Below are 16,040 nucleotides of genomic sequence, written 5' to 3'. Positions count from 1 at the left end.
CCATTTAGGGTACCAGAAACACCACCATGCCTTGCTGATTTAGCCTACTTATAAGACACCTTCAGAAAAGGACAGTTCCTTTCTGGGTAGCCTATTTTGATTTTTAATCATTCTCAACACCAGAAAATTATTTCTTATGACTCTTTAAACCCTCAGGCTCTGGGGTAAACCTACTTTTCCAAGTTTTGTTATCAGTTAAGAGAATTGAGAGAGTTAAGTTGCCTTCTACAAAATAATACTTCATGATATATTTAGAGATCACATAATCCTCCACCAACCTTCTTTCTACAAGTTTTCTTGTTCCACATTAGAATCATTCAGGGGACTCTCCACTTTAAGTTCTTCTTGACCTTCTTAAATTATGGTGTCCACAGCTTACCAATGAACTTCCAAAAAATAAATAAATAGAAATAGAATTAAAAGAGGATCCAGTCACTGTCAAATATCTTGGGTAAGGGGGGAGTAATGTTCAACTTTATATACAATATTCCTATTTGGATATTATTGCTGTAACAACCTCACTACATTACCATATTTTGTTTTTTCTTACACATTTTTTCTCACCATTTATGACAGTTGTTAAGCCAAGTGCCCCAGGCATTTGCTCCTAACCAATGAACAGCCAGACTGGGAACTTCAAGTCTTTCAGCAAGTCACAACTGCCAAAAATGCTCTCTCGCCAGGAGACATATTCCCTGAATTATATAAAGTGGAAATTCATTTTGAAATCATTCACCTGATATCATTAAACAATAAGAAAAGTAAATCAGCTAAGTCTGTGACCCTGTCTGTTGGACCTCTCCATGCTTTAGTTCCCTGTATGAAAAACAAGGATGAGTGTTTACCAACTTCACACGGGTGTTGCAAGAGTTGATTAATGCTTAAATGGCACCATCTGATGAGAGGCTCTGTGGCTGTTACCAGTTATCATAGGCTATGGAACGCCCAGGTCCCTCAAGAGCATCCCCCTGGATCTTGGTACTATGAGTTGTAGGTGACTTGCTGAAGCCCGTCACTAGTTTGTGACCCAACTGTACTTTCAGACATGCACACTGAGCGCCAGTAAGGCTATCACCCAAAGCTGAAAAGCAGTTTTTCTAATGCTGCAGGCTCATGCACAAGGCACCAAAATAGCACTAGAAATACTATACCCATATTGCTTTATCCTAGACATCTGACACTTGTAAAGCTCATGCCAAATTTCTTGTCACATATGTGTCTGGAAGCCTTCGTGCTGAGAGGCATTTCTTATCTTCTGACATTTCAGAGAGCTGCATGGAGCTAGACAAGCATAGACCCTCCTTCAAACAGGCATGAGGCAAATGTAAGCACTCTTTTCTGGTGACCTCCACAGCTCTCACTGGACAAGATCCAAGACACCCTTCAGCACATCTGCAATCCTTAGCATGGCCCAAATGTTTGAATGTGCTTCTTCCAGTGAAAAAAGCCGAAGTGCCCTGGCACTCCAAGGTCATCTGGAAATGATATGTCCATTAGCTAAATGAGGAAATGTTACTGCAACCATAAGATCAAAGGATCCGCAGGGGTCCAGGGGTCCAGATTACTCTGTCTCTAGTGACTCAGCCCACCTCCATCTATTAAAATCAGGCTTCAATTCACTGTAAATACTGTGACTGATTCCCTCAAATAGAAACTAAAATAGGATTTTTGCACATGATACAATAGTAAATAATTTCTAGTGATTTCCTTCTCTTCTGATCTTACCTACACAACTGGCATAACAAAGTAGGTGCCATGGCGACCCCATTCCTAGCCACCAAGGAGCAAGGCTGTTTAGCAGCAGAGTCCCTAAAGCAACATGTATCAGAATAACCTAGTTTTAAATGCAAATTCCTGGGCCCTATTCCAGACCTTTGACTCAGAACGTCTGGCAAATGAGATCCAAGAAGCTGCATTTAAAAAAATTTATTTATTTATTTATTTATTTATTTATTTATTTATTTATTTATTTTTAAGTAGGCGCCAGTGCAGAGCCCGCTACAGGGTTCAAACCCACGACCCTGAGATCAAGACCTGAGCCAAGATCAGAGTCAGATGCTTAACCAACTGAGCCACCCAGGTGCCCCAAGAAGCTGCATTTTAACTAACTCTCCAGATGATCTTTTTCATTTTTTATTGTCCCAGGTAATTTTTATACAAACTAAATTTTTAAAAACCTGACAGAATTTTCCAGTAAATTAAAACTCACAGAAACCTTTAGCTTGTTGGGAGAGTTTCTGGTCACAGGTATATATTTAGCGGTCATTAAGTCATCTACTCTAAATTCATCCACAAGCAACAATGACATTACTCAAGAGGAAGGAACACAATTCATGATTTCTTCCTTCTCTGAGCCTCATTATTCACACCCCTCTTTTGGAATAATAAGCACCATATGATACTTCTGGCATCAGTTGCCTTGTATTGTTTCATTTCTTACATTAGTTTTCTGTTGCTACTGTATCATATTACTATAAACTATAAGATAATTTATTATCTTACAGTTCTATTGGTTAGAAGTCCAACACAAGTTTTACTGGGCTAAAATCAAGGTGTCAGCAGGGCATGTTACTTCCAAGGAGGCTCTAGGGGAGAATCCATTTCCTTACCTTTTCCAGCTTCTAGAGGCTGCCCCTAATTCTTGGGTCATGGCCCTCTTCCTCCATCTTCAAAGCAAGTAACACTGCATCTGACTATTCACATTCCCTTCTGACTCTCTTCTTCTGCCTCCATCCTTCACTTTGAAGGACCCTTGTGATTACAATGGGGCCACTCAGATAATCCAGGACAATTTCCCCTCTCAAAGTTCTTAATATGTGATTAAATCTTCAAAGTCCCTTTTGCCATGTAAGATAACATTTTCATAACTTCCAGGGATTAAGATATGGACATCTTTGGGAGGCATTATTCTGCATACCATACTTTTCATCTGTAGTAGGAAAAATGTCTTTTCCTTGGGTTCCCTTCAAAGCAGACTCTGAGACTAAGATTTGAAAACAAATCCCAGGACCCCAAGCAAAGGAGTGGAGAAGTGAGGCAGTAAGTGAGGAAAGCAAGTAAGTGAGTTAGTAATAAGCAGGGTACCACTATAGGCAATGGACTGAATTCCTCTGAACACATCTCAGAAAAGTCCCACCAAAAGGCAAACAAACAAACACACCCTGGGGCATTACTTATCAATTCATGTCATTTATTAGTTAGGGGTCACATTAACTCCTGGCACTTTGGGCACTTCCTGACTCTCAACTGTGTAAGGACTCCACAGCTAAAGAATGCCCTTAGCAAAGACACGCAAGAAGCTATAAGCTTGTTCCATCTGAAGGTCCTCCAGAGTGGGCCAAGGGGATGACAGCATCTGAAACAAGGGGCTTGGTTTTTCAGGGAAGTGTGGTATTATGTAACAAAAGTTTAAATGCTCATATCCTTTGACCAAGCAATTCCACCTCCAGAGAATTTATGCTTAAGGGCATAATTGGACACATATGTAATGATTGTAATATTTTTTTAAAATTGGAAACAATTTTTATTTCCATTAATAGGGGATTGGTTAAATAAATTATGATGATACAAATGAACACTCTGCTATGATTAAATATGTGGATGGTTGTCTACATTTGCTGATAAGGAAAACAGTTCCTGACATACTTCTGAAAAAAAAAAGTGGGTTACAAATAGTAAGTATATCATAAATCCATTTATGTAAAATTATGTATATATAATGTGTGTGTGTGTATGCATGCATAGCAAGATGGCTGGAAGAATATTCATCAAAACTCTAACAGTAGTTATTTCTAGGGAGCAGAATTTCTCATCCTTTAAATTTTCTCCTTCATACTCTATGTGTTATGAAAAATTTTACAATAAACAATGCATTACTAATCAATATATTACAAACACATATTTTCCATTTTGAAAAAAGAATTCAAGTTTGCCCTAAAAGATAAGCTTCTTTTCAGGTCTAATATGATAATGCTCAATGTGTTTATATGTGCTTCTCCATTTTAAAACTGCGTGAGGCTAGGGACCATGCATTACACAGAATACTTAGGGCGTATTTTGAACACAGCAGGTGCTTAATAAATATTTATTCTTTAATTGATTTTCATTAGTATGAAATTCAGTAAAACAACACACTGAACAAACTGGGTCACATTGAAATTTTCACACTGCATGGAGATGACTTCCCAATATGCTGAGAAGCCTGGTGTGGCCTTATCAGGCAGAGACTTGCTGCAGCAGGCAAGGACAGGCCTGCTCTGCATGGACACACCCACATCATACCAGAGATGCTATTGAGAGCCTCACTTCCTTTAGGTAGAGGTGAAAAGCAATTCAAGGACAGCCTCACAATTTTACAGCACAAACGAGACAAATGTGTCACTCTATGTGAAATTAATTCAACACTTTAACCCCTGAAACTCTAGGCCTTCCGGAAACAGTACTGCATTTACATTTATGCACAGTGGCAGAGCTGACTAGAAGCACAGAGAGGAAGAACAAGTGGGAGAACAAGACATAGTGTGCCCATGGTGCAATAGGAGGAAGAATATTTAAATATAAACCTTCGTAGCCTTCTCTCCAGACCCTATATCCCCCTTTTATTTTTTTAATGATAATTAATTTTTTTTTTTTTGAGAGAGAGAGAGAGAGAAGCAGGGGAGGGGCAGAGAGAGAAGGAGACAGAGGATCTGAAGCAGGCTCCATACTGTTAGCACAGAGCCCAATTCGGGGCTCAAACTCACAAACCACAAGATCATGATCTGAACCGAAGTCAGACACTTAACTGACTGAGCCATCTTTGCCCCCTGACTTTGTCTCCCTTTTAGGTCTAATGGGAAAAATTTCTCATCTGTCCAGTTGCTCTTGGACTCTTCTTTGATGCTTAGAATCTAAATAGTGAGCAGATAGAGAAAAAATAGAAAACAAACAAGTCCCAGTTGATCTATACATTAAAAAGCTAAGAGAGGTGGCAAGAGGAGGAAGGAGAGAGAGAGAGAGACCACAGAATCAAGTGGAATGTATGTCAGGGAGAGTTTGTGAGATTGGGAGGTGTCAATTAGAGATTCAGAGCTTTAGGGAGTCCCTGATACACACATGGAAAGGAATAAGGATGACAGTGAAGTAGAGAGATTTTTGAGACGCTGTTTTATATTAAGAATGCATATCATGGGCGCCTGGGTCGCTCAGCCAGTTGAGCATATGACTTGAGATCAGGTCACAATCTCCCAGCTCATGAGTCCGAGCCCCACATTGGGCTCTGCGCTGATGGCTTGGAGCCTGGAGCCTGCTTTGAATTCTGCATCTCTGTCTCTCTCCGCTCCTTCCCTGCTTGTGGTGTCTCTCTCTCTCAAAAATAAATAAAAACATTAAAAAATAAAAAATAAAAGAATGCATATCATGTATTAAAATCCAATCTAAGTGGTATGCATTAAATGGGTGAATAGTATATGTGAATTGTATCTTAATAAAGGTGTTTTTTTTAAATACCCTCCCAGAAAAATACACACCCCACTTTAGCAGTTAATTGAGAAAGTAAAAAAAAAATATTTTAAGAACTCTAGTTACTTTTTGGGTACCACACCTCTTCTCTGAATTCTTTCTTGCACAAAGACTGAGCCATGTGGAACTTCAATTATGTTTGGGTTATGATAGATTAGAGAAAGGATCCTTAAAGATTCCCTAGTCCAAGTTCTCATTTCAAAGGTGAGGAAATGTAGCTGAGAAAGTTAAGTAAGTTTTTGTGGTCACATGGTAGTAAAGTTGGGAACTATGGATCTGATCTCATGTCTTTTGAAACCCATCACGCCACCCCCGCCAACACTCTTCCTGCTATTGTTAACAGAAAGAAACAATTTGAAGATAAACATGATTAGAACACATGAGTATTATGCCCATGGCTCAGTCTAGTTTTTCTGGCCTTTGGCCAGTCAGATTGGCATCAATCCAATCAGTTGCACACCATTGCCCAACTAACAGCCAAAGCCATAGAGATTCAGCCTTTCTGGCCCAAGCCTGGAGAAAAATCATCCTCACAATGGCAGTGGTTGCCCTTGCTTTCTTTTGAAGAGCAACAGGAAATAATAACAGTTACCATTTACTTGGACACTTATCCATACATCAACTTGGGCAGGGCAGTGAAACACCTTTGACATTGGAACTTGGAGAGTGTAATTTTTAAATGAGAATTTAAAAACTACTAAACGTCACTAATGTAAATAACACCCATCTGTGAATCACATCAGAAATTTACAAAGTTAATTATGGGGATGGCATCTCTGATGCTCTCCCAGGATGGCTCTGGCACCTGCTATGTGCTAGGCGCTGGTCTAGACATTTTACATATGGCATCTCTTTTAATCCCCATAATAATTCTATTACATGGGTATTAATCACCCCATTTTAATAAAAAAAACCCTGAAACATAATGTGAGCATGATAAAATAAGTAAGTGACAAATTCTGATGTCAATATAATATCTTTAGGGCTCAAGGAGAGTATCTTCATGATGTGATTTAAGGCTGCTTCAAAAGAGTCCCCTTCTCTCCCAAAAAAGCCACCCTGGTGCCTGTCATTTCATCACTAGCTTCATCCATCTGTGATTTAAATACCCTTAATAGTCAACAAGGAAATTAAAAATAATCTATGCATTGATCAGAGTAGACAATGCTATGCTACAGAATAAACCAGAATCTCAGTGGCCTGACATAATAAAGTATCTCTTACTCATGCAAAGTCTAATGCAGATGTCTGGAGCCCTTTAAGGGAATCAGGGATAAGATAAGGAGAGCATGGAAGATGGATGGTACAGGATGCTTTGGATTCACAGCATGCAGACCATGGAGGCCTACAAGTGGAATATATCATTTCCACCCACATTCTGAGGGTCAAAACTCAATTACATGGCCAACCTAATTGCACAGGAGGCTGGGAAATGTAGAGAAGCAGAGGTATGGGTGAACACTATAATCCCTGCCACACTCCTAAAAGAATTATAGCTTTGGTTCTTATCCGTCAGTACATTAGTTAATAAAAGTAACTGTAGATACAAGTAATATGTAAGGAATCTTTTCTCTAGGATAGGACTAGAAAGAAAGAGATTTAAAAAAGGGACAGTGACAGAGACAAATGTACATACTTGACAGTTTTGTTGGTTTTTGCCTGACTTGAAAGAGCAATCTACTAAACTCACTGTGTCTCCAGCTCATTGCCCATGCTCCCAATGGCTTTGATTATGTGATGAATTAGACCTTGCGTTTACACGTATAAATTCTCTCAGAAATAAAGTTGTTTGTTCATTTTATTCATAGAAGCAATGGGGTACTCTGGGAGATAAAACTAAATGAATATTTTCCTGACAATTTGACTCTAACAGATATTAACAAATTCACAATTTTTCTACTTACTTCTACTGTAAAACTCAACAACAATAAAACAACAAACTGGCATGAAAGGAAATTATAAATCAAGTTTAGAGACGCATAAAATTTTTAAATCATAGAGTTAAAGGAAAAATTATAATTTATTAAAACATTAATAATAACTATTGGTGCATGATCCAATTAAGACAGAAATCTGGTTTGAACCCTCCTCTTCACTGAGTCTAATCACCAGCTGCCTTTTGATTTTAACTCTAAAATCTTTCAAGTTCATTATCTTCTCTTTATCCTTATCCCTACTCTTGCCACCTCAAACTTTCTCACCTGAAGTATCATGTCATCTCTTAGATGATCTCTCTGCACTCAGTCTTGCCCACTTTCTCAATCCAACCTGAAAAGGTGGTGAGCTTGAAACCGCAGGGTACAAGCTTCTTTTCAGAAGCTAGTTGAACACGCTGATTCCCAACCCCTTACTACCTCAACAGTCTGATTCAGTGGATCTGGAGTACAGTTCAGAGCTCTGAACTTTTAACAAGTGCTACAGAAGATTTTAATGTGTGTGGTCCTAGAAGAAATGGTGCTCCACACAAAATCTCAAAAATCCCAAATCTCAATGGCCAATTCTCTGTTTATAACAATGGCCAATCCTCAATGGCCAGTGCCTCCTAAATAAATACCAAGCCCCTTATCATGGAATATAGACTCCATGACCCAGGCCTTGAATATCTTTCCAGACTCATGTTTCACTATTCCTCCTCAAACGTGACACTTTCAGAACCACCAGTACCAAACTATTAGTCTTTCCTGAGCATACTGTGTTGTTTTCTTGACTTTACATCAGCCCATGCTATTCTAGCTACCCAAAATTTCCTTGCTGTCTTCCTGATAAACCAGTATTTACCTTCAAGATTCAGCTCAAGTCATTTACTTTGTTAATTTCCTCAACTATGTCACCATTGACAGACAATGTCTTCCTCCTCTTTCTTCCTCCTGAATGCTCCTGACCTTTGTGCTTACTTCTATGACTGCACATCTTTGTTTACATTCCTCTCATTCCCTGTCTGTTCATCATCTCACCTCCTTGCTTCATCTCTGTGCCTGGCATGTAGAAGGCACTAAATAAATATTGTTAAATGACAGATAAATAGATAAACTAAACTCCTTTGAGGATAGCAATAGATAAAGATTTCTCTTTGGATTATTTGTTTCTTTAAGTTAAAAATTGTAGTTCAGTTCAATTTATAACATTTTCTCTTTCCTACAGTATTCATATTAATTCTACAAACACTTTTTGAAAGCCTACTATGCAGGTCATTGTACAATAGTGTTTCTTAAAGTCCAATATTTATATGCTAAAAACTATGAGATATAGGTTTTCTTTGTCTTTTATTCTTTACCAGTCTTTCATTAATTTACTTATTTAACTAACAGTTTCTGTACCAGTTACATAGGCTATTCCCACTTTGAAGACCATCTGATATCTTTTGAGATGATTTATACTAGTAATAAATGTTTCACTCCTGACAAAGCTAAAATTTCTTTCCAAATAGTAGAGTATCAAGTTGTGTTAAAATGATTTCCATACATTTGTGTTTCTACTTAATGGGCTTCTTTGGGGAAGTACAGGACAAAGTAAATAGCAGCGTAGCAGAGTAACAGTTAACCCACATCCATAACCCATCAATAAATTGTACTTGTTGTTTTTTTTTTAACTGCATAACCTAAGCACCTAACTCACATCCTGAGGGAGACTGTTAAGTAACAGAATGGACCACTGTTTTTCCATATTTATCTCTAGATCTTTGTACTTAATTCAAAGACCTCCTCTAGATTCTGAAAGCAGACTGACAGTTGAAAATGTGGCATAAATACTATAGCCTTGATCACCCCTAGGTGAACTAAAATACCTCTTTTGTATATTTATTCAAAAGTTCAGGTTAGGATCTCAAGTCTGTACATAACAATGCACTTAAATATTGCTGCTTTATACAAATCCTTACATATCTTATTAGGTATTATGTAAATTTGTCTCTCAGAGAAAAAAAATGTTACCTTAAAACAGACAATAAACTTCTTTTTTATTATTTATTTATTTTTAATTTACATCAAAGTTAGTTAGCATATAGTGCAACAATGATTTCAGGAGTAGATTCCAGTGATCCAACCCCTATGTATAACACCCAGTGCTCATCCCAAGTGTCTTCCTTAAGCCCATTTATCCCATCCCCCCAGCAACCATCTGTTTATTCTCCATATTTAAGAGTCTCTTATGTTTTGTCCCCCTCCCTGTTTTTATATTATTTTTGCTTCCCTTCCCTTATGTTCATCTGTTTTGTATCTTAAAGTCCTCATATGAGTGAAGCCACGTGATATTTATCTTTCTCTGACTAATTTCGCTTAGTATAATATACCCTAGTTCCATCCATATAGTTGCAAATGGCAAGATTTCATTCTTTCTGATTGCTGAGTAATACTCCATTGTATATATACATCACATCTTCTTTGTCCATTCATCAGACAGTAAACTCTTAAAATTGCCAAAATACTAAAATTTAAAACAATTCTCTGACAGTAAAAGACACTGCTTCTTTTTAGCAGAAGAGTAGAGGTATTAGAAATGTGCCCTCTGACATCAAAACAGTATGAATAAATATTTATCCTATATTTTGTAGCATAGTTATTTGGATGTGATAAAAATATGTCCAAGAACAGTATTCACTCTAGCCATAAACCTGTAAACCTTCCCTGCAAAGATGACAACTGTCCATAGCAATCAAAAGTAACACTCCAAGTCTAACATACCTAAACCAACATAGTGTGGGTAGTCAGGGAGCACTGTTAGCATTAACCAGAAATCACACAGAGCACCACACTCCTGCCCAGAGAACAAGTGACCTTAGTGTAGCAATGGACCAAATTCAAAACTGTCCCAAAAAATACACAATGTAGAATTACAAATATGCCCCGAGGAGGGATAAGAATTTATAATAAAAGTTTAAAATCAGTTATAGAGTGGCTCTAATTATTTTTACAAAACAGAAAATAACAATTGTTGATGAGGATATGGAAAAATCAAAACTCTCACACCTTACTGGTGGGAATGTAAAATGACACTTTTTAGCAGTTCCTCAATATATCAGACATAGAATTACCATATGACCACAATTCACTCCTAGGTATATACCCACAAGATAAAAAACAAGGACTCAAGGGGCCCCTGGATGGCTCAGTTGGTTGTGTGTCTGACTCTTCATTTTGGCAGGTCATAATCTCATGGTTAATGGGCTTAAGCTCCATGTCGGGCTCTGCAGTGACAGTGCAGAGCCTGCTTGGGATTCTCTCTCTCTCCCTCTGTCTCTGTCCCTTCTGGGTGTGCATGCTTTCTCTCTCAAAAATAAATAAACTTTAAAAAAAAGGACTCAAACAGATACACAAGTGTTCAAAGTACATCAAAAGGTAAGAAAAATGTTAATGTCAATCAACAGATAAGTGGATACACAAAATGAGGCATATACACACATTGGAATATTATTCAGCCTTATAAAAGGAATGAAGTACTGATACATGCTATAACATTGGTGAACCTAGAAAACATGCCAAGTAAAAGAAGCTAGTCACAGAAGGCCACATGGTATATGATTCCATTTATATAAAATATCCAGAGTAGGCAAATTTATAGAAACAGAAAACAAATCAGTGGTACCTATGGACTGTGAGGAGGGGAGAATAGGAGTGACTGCTTAATGTCTCCTGCTGCTTTTGGGGGTGATAAAAATGTCTGGAGCAAGACTGTGATGATAGTTGCATGACATTGTAAATATCCTAAATGCCACTGAATTTCACTGTTAAAAATGATTAAACAGTGATGTATATTTTGTGAATTCTACCACAATAAACAAGAAATCATTTGGCAACCAAATAATTCTTAAACATGTGATGCCATTCTGAGATATTCCATAGTAAAAATATTTTTGACTAAAGTATGCTTGTTTGTTTTATTTTTTTATTTTTAGAGACAGAGACAAAGCATGTGAGTAGGGGAGAGGGACAGATGGAGAGAGGGAGGGAGGGAGGGAGGGAGGGAGGGAGAGAGAGAGAGAGAGAGAGAGAGAGAGAGAATCCCAATCAGGCTCCATGCTCAATGTAGAGCCTGACACAGGGCTCGATCCCATGACCCTGGGATCATGAACTGAGCCAAAATCAAGAGCCAGATGCCAAACCGAATGAGCCATCCAGGTGCCCCTAAAGTATGCTTATCAATAAAGCATTTGTAAATTGCTTAAATTATCAAATGTTAATTTTAATGTGATTGTTGTATTTCTAAATAAATTTTCCATTATGGTAGAATTTCAAAGGATCTAGAAAACAGAAGAAGTTTGGTGAATATTTATTATAATTCATTAGGAAGTAGCAATGTTATAAGGACCATAAATGACAAACCCACAGCTAACATCATACTCAATGGTGAAAAACTGAAAGCTTTTCCTCTAAGATAAGGAACAAGACAAGGATGTTCATTCTTGCCACTTTTATTCAATATACTACTAGAAGTCTCAGCTGTAGCAATCAGGCAAGAAAAGAAATAAAAGGCAAAGCTGAAGGCATCACAGTTCCAGACTTCAAGTTATATTACAAAGCTGTAGTGATCAAAACAGTATCGTACCAGCACAAAAATAGACACACAGATCAATAGAACAGAATAGAAAACCCAGAAATGAACACACAACTATATAGTTAAATAATCTTTGACAAAGCAGGAAAGACTATCCAATGGGAAAAGGCAGTTTATTCAACAAATGGTGTTGGGAAAACTGGACAGCAACATGCAAAAAGAATGAAACTGGACGACTTTCTTATACCATACACAAAATAAATTTAAAATGGATGAAGGACATAAATGTGAAACTTAGACCATAAAAATCCTAGAAGAGAACACAGACAGTAATGTCACTGACATTGGCCATACCAATATTTTTCTATATATGTCTCCTGAGGCAAGGGAAACAAAAGCAAAAATAAACTTTTGGGACTTCATCAAAACAAAAAGCTTCTGCACAGCAAAGGAAATAATCAACAAAACTAAAAGGCAATCTATGGAATGGGAGAAGACATTTGCAAATGACATATCTGATAAAGGGTTAGTATCTAAAACATATAAAAAACTTATACTTGGCACAAAAACAGACACATAGACCAATGGAATAGCATAGAAACCCCAGAACTAGACCCACAAACGTATGGCCAACTCATCTTTGACAAAGCAGGAAAGAACATCCAATGGAAAAAAGACAGTCTCTTTAACAAATGGTGCTGGGAGAACTGGACAGCAACATGCAGAAGGTTGAAACTAGACCACTTTCTCACACCATTCACAAAAATAAACTCAAAATGGATAAAGGACCTGTATGTGAGACAGGAAACCATCAAAACCTTAGAGGAGAAAGCAGGAAAAGACCTCTCTGACCTCAGCTGTAGCAATCTCTTACTTGACACATCCCCAAAGGCAAGGGAATTAAAAGCAAAAGTGAACTACTGGGACCTTATGAAAATAAAAAGCTTCTGCACAGCAAAGGAAACAACCAACAAAACTAAAAGGCAACCAACGGAATGGGAAAAGATATTTGCAAATGACATATCGGACAAAGGGCTAGTATCCAAAATCTATAAAGAGCTCACCAAACTCCACACCCAAAAAACAAATAACCCAGTGAAGAAATGGGCAGAAGACATGAATAGACACTTCTCTAAAGAAGACATCCGGATGGCCAACAGGCACATGAAAAGATGTTCAGCGTCGCTCTTTATCAGGGAAATACAAATCAAAACCACACTCAGGTATCACCTCACGCCGGTCAGAGTGGCCAAAATGAACAAATCAGGAGACTATAGATGCTGGAGAGGATGTGGAGAAACGGGAACCCTCTTGCACTGTTGGTGGGAATGCAAATTGGTGCAGCAGCTCTGGAAAGCAGTGTGGAGGTTCCTCAGATAATTAAAAATAGACCTACCCTATGACCCAGCAATAGCACTGCTAGGAATTTACCCAAGGGATACAGGAGTACTGATGCATAGGGGCACTTGTACCCCAATGTTCATAGCAGCACTCTCAACAATAGCTAAATTATGGAAAGAGCCTAAATGTCCATCAACTGATGAATGGATAAAGAAATTGTGGTTTATATACACAATGGAATACTATGTGGCAATGAGAAAAAATGAAATATGGCCTTTTGTAGCAACGTGGATGGAACTGGAGAGTGTGATGCTAAGTGAAATAAGCCATACAGAGAAAGACAGATACCATATGGTTTCACTCTTATGTGGATCCTGAGAAACTTAACAGGAACCCATGGGGGAGGGGAAGGAAAAAAAAAAAAAGAGGTTAGAGTGGGAGAGAGCCAAAGCATAAGAGACTGTTGAAAACTGAGAACAAACTGAGGGTTGATGGGGAGTGGGAGGGAGGGGAGGATGGGTGATGGGTATTGAAGAGGGCACCTTTTGGGATGAGCACTGGGTGTTGTATGGAAACCAATTTGACAATAAATTCCATATATAAAATAAAAAAAAAAAATTATACTACTCAACATCCCAAAAACTAATAATCCAATTTAAGAACGAGAAAAAGACATGTATAGACATTGTTCCAAAAAAGACATCCAGATGGCCAACAGATAAATGAAAAGATGCTCAACATCAGTTATCATCAGGGAAATACAAATCAAAACTATAATGAGATATCACCTCACACCTGTCAGAATAGCTAAAAATCAACCATATAAGAAACAACAGGTGCTGGTGAGGATGTGGAAAAAAGGGGAACTTTCTTGCACTGTTGGTAGGAATGCAAACTGGTGCAATTACTCCAGAAAACAGCATGGAGGTTCCTCAAAAAGTTAAAAACAGAACTACCCTATTCTTCCACAATTGCATTACTAGGTATTTACCCAAAGGATACAAAAAGCTAATTCAAAGGGATACATGTACCCCAATGTTTATAGCAGCATTATCTATAATAGCCAAATTATGGAAACAGCCCAAATGTCCATTTACTAATGAATGGATAAAGAAGATGCAGTGAATACACACACACACACACACACACACACACACACACACACACACACACTGGAAAAGTACTCAGCCATAAAAAAAGAATAAAATCTTACCATTTGTAATGATATGGATGGAGCTAGAAAGCATTATGACAAGCGAAATAAGTCAGTCAGAGAAAGACACATAACATATGATTTCACTCATATGTGGAATTTAAGAAAGAAAACAAATGAGAAAAAGTGAAAAAAAGAAACAGAGAGGCAAGAAACAGACTCTTAACTACAGAGAAGAAACTGATGGTTACCAGACAGGAGAGGGGTGGAGGATCAATGAAATAAGTTATGGGGAATAAGGAGTGAGCCTGTGATGAGCACCAGGTGTTTATGAAAGTGCCGAATCACTATATTGCATACTTGAAACTAATATTACACTGTATGTTAGTTAACTAACTGGAATTTAAGTAAAAACTTTTTAAAAATTTTTTTAAAGAAATAAAAGGCATCCAATTTGGTAAAGAAGAATTAAAACTATCAATATTTGCAGATGACATGATACTATATATATAGAAAACTCTAAAGACTCCAACGAAAAACTATATGAACTGATAAGTGAATTCAATAAAGTTATGGGATACAAAATTAATATACAGAAATCTGTTGCACTTCTATACACTAATAGTGAGCTGGCAGAAAAATAAATTAAGAAAATAATCCCATTTACAATTGTACCCAAAAGAATAAAATATCTAGGAATGCATTTAATTAAGGAGGTGAAAGATCTGTATTCTGAAAACTATAAGACATTGATAAAAGAAACTGAAGACAACAGAAATAAATGCAAAGATATGTCATGCTCATGAACTGCAAGAATTAATAATGTTCAAATGTCCATACTATCCAAAGCAATCCATGGATTCACTGTAATCCCTATCAAAATACAAACAGTATTTTTTCACAGAACTAGAACAAACAATCCTAAAATTTGTGTGGAACCACAGATAACCTCGAATAGCCAAAGTAATATTCAGAGAGAAAAACAAAACTGTAGGTGTCACAATCCCAGATATCAAGCTATACCATAAAGCTATAGTAATTAAAACAGTATCGTACTGGCACAAAACAGACACATAGATAACAAAACAGGATAGAGAGCCTAGACATAAACCCAGGATTATATGGTCAATTAATCAAAGAAGAAAGCAAGAATATACAATGGGGAAAAGATGGTATCTTCAATAAATGGTGCTGGGAAAACTGGATAGCTACATGCAAAAGAATGAAACTGGACCACCTTCTTACACCATATACAAAAATAAACTCAAAATGGATTAACAACATAAATGTGAGATCTGAAACCATAAAAATTCCAGAAGACAGCACAAGCAATAATTTCTCTGACATCAGCAGTAGCAACATTTTCCTAGATGTGACTCCTAAGGTGGAAAACCAAAAGCAAAAATAAACTATTGGGACTACATCAAGATAAAAAGCTTTGGCACAGTGAAGGAAACCATCAATAATACAAAAAGGCAACCTACTGAATGGGAGAAGATATTTGCAAATGACATATCCAATAAGGGGTAATATCCAAAATATATAAAGAGCTTATACA

General features: G+C 37.4%; 1 long non-coding RNA gene across 1 annotated transcript in view; it reads right to left on the bottom strand.

Moving 5' to 3' along the window:
• Positions 1-278: 278 nt before the first annotated feature.
• LOC124520060 (uncharacterized) overlaps positions 279-16,040 on the bottom strand; it is a 70,021-nt gene continuing 54,259 nt past the window's right edge. Inside the window, exon 4 of the long non-coding RNA XR_006964241.1 lies at positions 279-386. This is a non-coding gene — a long non-coding RNA (uncharacterized LOC124520060). The remainder of the gene's footprint in view (positions 387-16,040) is intronic.

Source organism: Lynx rufus, unplaced genomic scaffold (assembly GCF_022079265.1).
Source record: "Lynx rufus isolate CCGP_SWC_20201006 ecotype Redwood Valley unplaced genomic scaffold, mLynRuf1.p SCAF_3, whole genome shotgun sequence".
Taxonomy (NCBI): domain Eukaryota; kingdom Metazoa; phylum Chordata; class Mammalia; order Carnivora; family Felidae; genus Lynx; species Lynx rufus.
The sequence above is the reverse complement of the archived record's forward strand: the minus strand, read 5'-3'. Positions and strand labels throughout refer to the sequence as shown.